Source organism: Pinus tabuliformis, chromosome 1_2 (genome assembly GCF_031772625.1).
Source record: "Pinus tabuliformis cultivar Carrire ecotype Pingquan chromosome 1_2, CPIR1, whole genome shotgun sequence".
Lineage (NCBI taxonomy): Eukaryota > Viridiplantae > Streptophyta > Pinopsida > Pinales > Pinaceae > Pinus > Pinus tabuliformis.
In genome coordinates this window covers 718,509,495-718,518,981 of record NC_142298.1, presented here as the reverse complement: position 1 = coordinate 718,518,981, position 9,487 = coordinate 718,509,495, and the positions used below count along the sequence as shown (strand labels likewise).

The following is a 9,487-nucleotide window of genomic DNA, read 5'->3' as shown; positions in this document are numbered from 1 at the left end:
TTTCTTCCATATCCAATAGTAACACAACAACAACAAAAAAAATAACAAATACAATTACGTATGCCCATACTTCCGTGCAAAAAAAACATTAAAATCTAAAATTCTACCAACATTTACTTGTGCCCATACTCCTGCTCATAGAAATAATAAAATTAAAATTTTTTACCTACATTCTACCCATCACAATAAATTTCATTTATTACTTTTACGGAGAATACTAGCGTTCAAAACAAAAACTTCAGGCAATGTGTTTGCTGCAGGCTTGTACACACGTTTGACTTAAATCAACGGTCGTCATCCATCCTTGCAATTGGATGAATATCACTTGCCCAAACAAAACGAATGATAAGTCCCGATAAAAAGCTAGTTTGCAAAAAGTACTGTGGACACGCGTCAAATGGTGTACAGTGGCGAAGCCCCTCAGAGGAAAACCACTGTGTCACCAAAGCGGTCCAATGGGAGATTGGTGGTTTTGTTGAATTAAATACTGGCGGCAGTTTGAAATTAATATTTCAACATTTTCCAAACAAAGTCAACTGTTTTCAGATTTTCAGTTTATAACAATTAGTATCTTTCTACTATCATCTATCTTATATCTGAGACAAAAATATATTCATAATCCTCACCTCCAGTTATACAAAATTAGATAAAGCCATCAAAATCATACCATTAAAAACCATAAAAAATTATAAAAAAGATTTCCTCTATGGAGTTGATATATTTGCATATATAGCTAAGCCATACTCAGCTAGATCTTAGTCGATGATCTTTTAAATTCTGTTCTGTTCTTTATATATGAGTGAATGTAATGCGCTACCAATTATTTATCGAAATTTTAATACACCGCATCTAGTTGAAAAAAAATTATGGCTCTATTTTGTTCTTTATATATTGGTGAATGTAATGGGCTGACAATTATTTAAAAACAACTAGTACACCTCATCCAGTTAAAAAATATAGGGAAAACTGAAAAGTGTAAAATCCGTGATCCAGTTCATAATGATCTTTGCATCTTCGTGTATGAAAATTTGATCATTCTATTTGGTCCAAGAGATGCTCTAAGAGCTCATGCTCTTAGCTCTTAGAGACCGATTTAATGGTTGTTCGAATGCATGTTGCCATTTCTTTGTCAAATTTAAGTTCCCACGTCGGGCAGTAATGCAAGTCTTGCTTCAAAGAAAAAACATGGCGTTTTCCATCTAAATTCAATATCTTAACACGAACAAAGTCACCGTGTTCCAACTCTTTTACTACGTTTACAAAGGTCTGCAAATCAGGCGTCGGTTTATCATTTACTTGAACAATCCAATGCTCAGTATGATCTGAATATCTATCAGCGGGGCATCCCAAATTAAATCCCGACAGGTATACACCGTTACGTTCAGGAGGCCAAAATCCTAACAAGCCGACAGCTGAGTTTGGCTCCTGTACAGTATAGCCGCACCAGCTTACGATGTGCATGATTTGAAGCCCACTTCTTACATCTGTGCGTAAAATTGTAAGTCTTAGATCACCTTGCTCATCCTTGCTCTCTTCAACTAGCTGGCAAGAATTCTCAACATCCCAATAATTGGTAACCAGGTTCCCATCTATGGCCAACAGAATGTCACCAGCCTCCAGCGTACCTGCTGCTCGTGATCCGGCAAAACAACACTTGACTTGCAACACCTGCTCTCTCAGAGGATCTTTGTTTGCTAAATCACTAATCCATTTGTTACTTAACCCAAAGTTGCACGCCTTTGAAAGTAAGGTTGTACAAAGTTCAACCTCTAAAATGCGGACAATGGGCATAGAGATTTTCATTCTGTTACCAATAAAAGGTAAACTTGCAGATCCGTGAATAATCCTCTCTAAAATTTGGCTGACAGCATAAATTGGAATTGCACTCACAACCGGATTATTATATCTGTCGGGACTGTAGAAGCCAGCCCATAATGCCCGAAGCCTTCCATGATCATCGACTAATACACCAGCAAATAAATTCCGTAAATGTGCCTCTAATTCGATTACGTCCATGTTCATTGCTCTATAACGGGGAATATCAGTTGCAGCAATATTCAATGAAACTTGTGCGCTTGTGACAATGCACTTGCATGATGCAAGTTCTAAGCTCTTTCTCAAACCAACAAGATGCACAACATCACCTTTTAAGCAAAGCAGGTTCAGGAAGAAGAACAGCTGCATGTACAGTTGCAGCACCGGATGGACCTAGTGCTACAGGATCATATGCCACTAATGCATAATTGTGTACAGGGAACTGTATTTCTGTCAATCATAACTATTCCTATGGTTTTAGAATGATAGACCGTCACCCCGGTTTGAGGAAGAGGTTTATTCCGCACACAGTCAAGCACTGATAATGGTGGTATATCGACATACAGAGGATAAACCGGAATCTCCTCATTATTCAGAAACGTAGCCTCAACCACAACAGGTTCGGGACAGACGACATGGCGGTTCGTGAGCATGAGCCCGCGTTGCTTATCTGCAATGAAACCGGTACACTAGCACTCTCAGTATCGAAATCACTCGTTGTAGTGACTGTTAAAACCACCACGCCCTTAAAAACCCTGCTTAACGCCTTGCCCCATTTCTCTGCCGTTGCAACACTCTGCATGTCTGCTCCAACAACTTCCATTGTCAAGAATTTTCTTGAGATTTAAGTCCACGACTCTAAGACACATAATTGTGTACTGTATGGTTCCTTCACCCACAGATTCTCTAGTGATGTGAACAAAGAACGCGTGAATGTCTTCCGGGTGAGGGTTATATATACAATTAACTTTGTGAATTTTAATGAAAGCCGGTCCAACGCCATTGGCCTTTTTAAATTTGTTGTTTAAGAGGAGGATAATGTTGGATAAAGCACTTTTTGGGAAAAATATTAAGTAAATTTAATTTTGTATTCAGATTTAATATAAATTTTAATTATTAATGTTTTTTTTTTAATATTTAATTTTTATTGGGTTAAAGGGCATTTTAGTTATTATACGGTAGATGTGTAGGTGTAATATAAGTACTTTTAAACCATTTTAAATGTCGACTCAAATAAAAAATTATTAAAGTTAAAATTTAAAAGTGATATTGGGGATGAGTGTAAATATTTAAATGTTTGCTCAATTATTAATAAAAAGTAAAAGGTAATAAACAAAAAGTAATAAATAAAAAGTTAAAAGTAAAGACTGTGTTACAATACCATGGCTTATCAATACCAAATGCGGAAAACCATAACTTATTTCACAATCAAAATATTTTATAACATTATGGTAAGATTTTTAATCCATGATATTCACTTACACCGTGGATAATATTAACTGAGTTGTCTTTAGTGTGACTTTTGGGAAGCTTTTCCTGTGGAAACTCTAAAAGGTCGCACTAAAGATAACTCCAATATTAACTTGTAAATAGTTTATGGGCACTGCAAACTCCAAAAGGTCGCACTAAAGACAACTCCAATTTTAACTTGTAAATAGCATTTATTACAATACCATGGGCCAATACCATGGATAATCAAAACCACATGCACAAAAAAATATCTTATTTTACAATAAAAATATTTTATAACAATATGATAAGATTTTTAACCATGGATATTCACCCGTGCTTTGCCATTGATATTATGAGCTTGTGAATAGACTTTATTACAATACCATGGGCCAATACCATGGATAATCAAAACCACATGCACAGAAAACATAACTTATTTTACAATCAAAATATTTTATAACAATATGACAAGATTCTTTGTAACCACATGCACAAAAAGCATAACTTAGTTTACAATCAAAATATTTTATAGTAATATGACAAGATTCTTTGTTGGAAGTTTGACAACGAATTATGTAAATTTGGGTAAAAATGTAACTAGTTAGTTCTATACCAAAATAGCAGTTATGTAACAGAGGAGGCTGCTATAAAACTAGTGAATGCCCAAGAAATATAATCGTGGATTCCAATCCCTTGTCCCGTGGATGTTTCCTTGACATCCTGTCAAGGTTTTAACACATAAATCCTGTGTGTTTATGCATGTGTTTGAATTTAGTTTTTCAAATTTGTTATATGCTTTTCTTGGTCAATTTATAACTAAATGTGTGTAGAGTTTCTTTCCTCATTATTTTCCCTATTCAAACAACAAATGGTATCATAGTGTGAGCGTGAATCTTTGTGTGGTGAAAAAACAATTTCAGCATAGAGTAATTGGATCACTGCGTGGCCGAGTGTGCGGCTAAGCATAGAGCGTGCCAGAGCTATGTATTAGAGAAACCTACCCTGCATAAGAAGAGAAGGACCTGCTACGTGAAGTGCTTCCCATTTCTTTGTAAGAAGGAAAGGACGTTGTTGCTGGCATGAGGAGCTTTGAGGGTGGCTGCATGTTTGCAAAGAAAGGTGCGCGAAGGGCTGTCTTGAACTTGCGTGAACAGCTGTGTGGAAGGGCTATAGAACCAGGCAGAGACTGCGTGAAATTTTTTCCTACGGTGTTGCCTTCTTGGAAGATTTCTTTGCATTAAGAGGTCAACATACTTTGCATGAAGGGATGTTTTACGTTCAAGGGACACTACCTGAACTGTGGCTGCAACCTACGTGCATTTGTTGCATGAAACTCTGCACTACCAGAGCCGGAAACTTGCTTCCTGAACATCAAGTCTACGTTGCCAGACCGCTCAATCAGATTGTGTGGATGCTGCCAAACCCTCGGTGTGTTCGCTGCCACAGTTGTGGGCAGAAGTGTTGCCAGATATGCACGTGCAGGAGTGACCGGCTTGTGTGCAGAGCCAGAGCTGTGTGAAGAGGAACCCCATCAAGCTGTTGTTTCCTGTTGAACCTAGGTATTTATTAAAATTTCGAGAACAATTTTATTTTCAGTAGAATTTTTTGTTTTGAAACAAAAACAGCAGATTGAAATCAAATCAAGTTTTTGTAAAGGGGTGGATGATCTGAAAATGGAATGTACTTGTTTAAGGGTGCAAGGTTTCCATTTCCCATAATTGTAAATGTGAGCTATACACTCCAAGTGACCTCTCAAAATGTGAAAACTTATTATTTTTTATACAGAGATAGATTGTAGGGGCATTCACCGGACATGTCACCTCTAAAGAGAGGATGAGTTCCAGAGGCTACCTGGCCCTCTACAGGCTCTGCCTAAAGAAATAACAAAGTAAACACTTAGAATTCTTTGACATACACATACTTGAAATTTGATGTTTTGCGGAATAGGACAAATAACCTTTTGCAGCTGAATAGGTGATTATGTGTGTAGGCAAGTTATGTATATTTGTTGTTTAATACTTTATATCAGTTTTGTTTAGCATATCATCTTCAGCAAATAAAGACATCAAAATGATAAAGCAGTTCACCCCCCCTCTCGGCTACATCTGTTGGATCAAGCCTCTCCAACTAGGCTTGCCCTCTTGTATTAAAAATGCTACAGAGGCTAATACAAGAATATGAGTGTCTCGAAAGACAGATCTGACTGTAAATACAAAATCAGAAGATACGAATTAGCTAAACATGCTCTTTCCCAAACACTAAACAACAAAATTTGTACCTTATACAATACTTTCCCTAATTGGCCCTAGTGGCCCCTTAAACTTGCATGGAGAATTTCTAGGGGAAGATGACCTCAATTGGTTCTAAACCCTCTGCCATTAGACTCAGAAGGTGGAAAATAGCAGACATAGCCTTTTGAATCACCAAAAACGGATGAACATAGCCTCCAAATAGCTCAAGCACTGAAATGGCCCTGATGGCCCTGAAAGCTTCCCTGCAGCTAAACAGTGAGAATAATGCCTCAGAAGGAAAAACAAGCTGTAGAAATGGATTCAAAATGCTGAAAACCTTCAAGGAATGACCTTCGTTCCACATTCAATGGCTGCACAATTCCTAATGCAACTCCCAAACTGATTTGGCCCTTGTGACTCCTAGAACTTCCATGAAGCTAAAACACCTACAAATTACCTCATATGGCTGTGAAACCTACTCCGATGGCTTCAGAAGGTCGAAGATACCCAAAATAAAAATAAAAACCGTCAAAAACCGCCTTTCCTAGCCAAAGTTATGGCCCATTAAAGTTTCTCCAGTCTGCCCCTAGAAAAACTCCAGTTAACTGTAGTTGGAGGCCAGATAAGCCTGCCAAATATGGCGGGTCCGCCAAAATTTGGCACTCCGCCAAAATTTCTGCCAATCTAACTGCTGTGATTAATGCGCATGTGACCAAAACATTCGGGCTGCCTGTTTGCATAGGATTCCGCGTCGGGCGGTTAAGGGTTTAGCCCACGGTTCAAGGCATAAGGTCGTATGGAATGGGGGCTGGCCCTTAAGGGCTGGCCCCCTTCGGGTCCCGTCCAAATTATTTTAAACTTTATAACAGATTTCCGCCAGCCATATGACAAGTGTAACCCCGGTGGTGCGTTGGTAAGGTGTGGGATTGTTATGAATGAGGTCGTAGGTTCAAACCTCTTCGCCTCCACACAAATTTTAATATGCGCCGAGCATTGTTCCTGATATCATTTGGGCCACGTGGCAGCCATTGATTCACTGCCCAAAAGGAATATTGCCCGGAATATTCCAAGGAATATTCTGTGGAATATTCTTTTAAATTTTTATTTTTTTTAAATTAAAAAATTAAGGGTTATTGGGCGATTTTGTTTTTGGCATCACTTTCTCATACGGCGACCATTTTTTGAACCGTTTGTGGCGCCAAAATCAAGAAGACAGGATCTATCCGGTCGTTTAAGATCCAATCGGTTCTGAGCATTTTCATTTTTGACCATTTTACGACACTTGGTATTGAGCTCCTGATCACACCTCCCAAATGAGAGGGATTTTGGTCCCCAAAAGCTCACTAAATTTCTGAACTGAACTGTATAGCACTTGAGGAACAAAAATATCCTCTTCCATTCTGCCAACAACTGTCACGATGCCCATCCATGGCACCTCCGCTCCAAAAGAAGAGCTGCCTCCCAAATGAGAAGGCTTTTACAAAGATGAAACACCTCATCATTTCTTCTCTTTACAGTCTTGGAGATCAAATTAACTTTTTCCAAGTCAATATTACATTACAGGCATGGTTAAAAACAAAGTAATCAACCCTTCAAGTTAATCACACATACATGTTTAAAATACAAGATAATCATCATGATCCCTGTGCTCATGCATATCATTCTCATGCATGCAGTTTATCCTTCAACTTTCTCTTAAGTACAATCATAAGTACAATATCCTCGATCACATGTACATGTACTTTCAAAGCTGAAATGAATATAACTTTCGCTACGATAAAATGAGTCTCATACTCATCTTTTCGATCCTACAACTTGCATTCCCTTAACAAAGAAATGCATTCAATCAAAAGACATGCAACTTTAATTGGATAAGAAATCTAACCATTTCTTACCAATCCATTTCAAAGGCGCTTCCTTTAACTGCACATCGATACCAACATGTGTATCATCCTGACACATATCAATGATGGAAACTTCCTTCCCATTCTTGCCATGCTCTTTCTCCAATTTCTTCAACTTTTGTGGAAGCATTGTTGGATTCAGAGTCCAACACCTTTCAACAGTATGTCCATGCTTATGGCAATAAGTGAAACACATGTTCATCTTGTTGACAGCATGATTTGCATTGCTCAATGGAACTTTGGCTTCTTGCCTCCTTTCCTTCAAAAGTTTCCTGTATGTTGCCATTATTTTCCAACATCTAGAAACACTATGGTTAACCAAACCACAAAAAGAACATGCAATTCTTTTCCAATGCTTGTGTGGAAATTTTCCATGCTTTACATGATGAAAGGAAATATGATTGAAATTATATTTATACCTTTCCCTTTCACCTTCATTACCTTCATGAGGAGGTGAATCAAACGAAGAAGAAGCTCCTTTTGGAACACCATGGATCCCTTCAATGGTTTTAGAGCTTTCACCACTTCCTTTTTCAAGTGCATGCTTATGCACACGTTCTTCCTACAACGCATGTTTCAAACTATTGCATTCCTCAAGGATACAACCTTTACAACCTTGAGATAGAGAACCTGAAATGAAACTCCTTCTAGGAACTGTTTCCATTGCCTCCATGGCTGCTTTGGAACTTTCTCCATAAGATTGTCCATAGCCAAGACCCAAATTCTTAGACCTTACCTCAACCATTATTGGCTCAACTATACCCTGTGCATGTTTGCCCAATCCTCTTCCTTCATATCCCATTTTGGACATCAACTTGGACCCTATGCCACTGGTATTTTTCTCAAAACAACCAACATAAACATTCTTATAAGAATTTGAAGATAAACTAGAATTGTTTACCTCTTCTTCAAGCTGATACTTGGCTAAGGATTCTTTGGCAACAAGGAGTTGTATCTCCAACTCATGCATCCTTTCTAGATTCATGTTTGCAATATGAAATTGGCCTCCCATTTCCTGCAATTGGTCAGAAAGCAACTGCTTCTCTTCCCTCATGCAATTCAACTGCTCTTGAAGTCCAGAGCTCTTTCTTTCATCCTCATACTCTCTCACCATATTCATCATGATGAAAAATTCTTGCTTCAAGCCTTTATCAAAAAATCTTCTGAAGGAGGACGATTTTGAGAACTCACTTATGGAATTTGTCATTATAAAAATGAACAAAAGAGCTTCAGCAAACTCAAACAACCAGTAGTTTGCAGAATAATAAAGCTGTCAATCTTCAACACTGCTTAAGACGCCTTTCAAGCTACACAATCAAGCTAGTGACGTCAGTCAAGAAAACCTAGTGCTCTGATACCATCTAATCTGAAAATGGAATGTACTTGTTTAAGGGTGCAAGGTTTCCATTTCCCATAATTGTAAATGTGAGCTATACACTCCAAGTGACCCCTGAAAATGTGAAAACTTATTATTTCTTATACAGAGATAGACTTTAGCGGCATTCACCGAACATGTCACCTCTAAAGAGAGGATGAGTTCCAGAGGATACCTGGACCTCTACAGGCTCTGCCTAAAGAAATAACAAAGTAAACACTTAGAAGTCTTTGACATACACATACTTGAAATTTGATGTCTTGCGGAATAGGACAAATAACTTTCTACAGTTGAATGGGTGATTATGTGTGTATGCAAGTTATGTATATTTGATGTTTAATACATTATATCAGTTTTGTTTAGCATATCATCTTCAACAAATAAAGACATCAAAATGATAAAGCAGTTCACCCCCCCTCTGGACTACATCTGCTCGATCAAGCCTCTTCAACTAGGCCTGTCATCTTGTATTAAAAATGCTACAAAGGCTAATACAAGAATATGAGTGTCTCAAAATATAGATCTAACTGTAAATACATAATCAGAAGATAGGAATTATCTAAACATGCTCTTTCCCAAACACTAAACAGTGAAATTTGTACCTTATACAGTACTTTCCCCAATTGGCCCTGGTGGCCCTTTAAAATTGCATGGAGAATTTTGAGGGGAATATGACCTCAATTGGTTCTGAAACCTCTATCATTAGACTT

General features: G+C 37.9%; 1 pseudogene; it reads right to left on the bottom strand.

Moving 5' to 3' along the window:
* Positions 1–1,074: 1,074 nt before the first annotated feature.
* LOC149207761 (protease Do-like 7 pseudogene) lies at positions 1,075–2,638 on the bottom strand (annotated as a pseudogene).
* Positions 2,639–9,487: the final 6,849 nt, after the last annotated feature.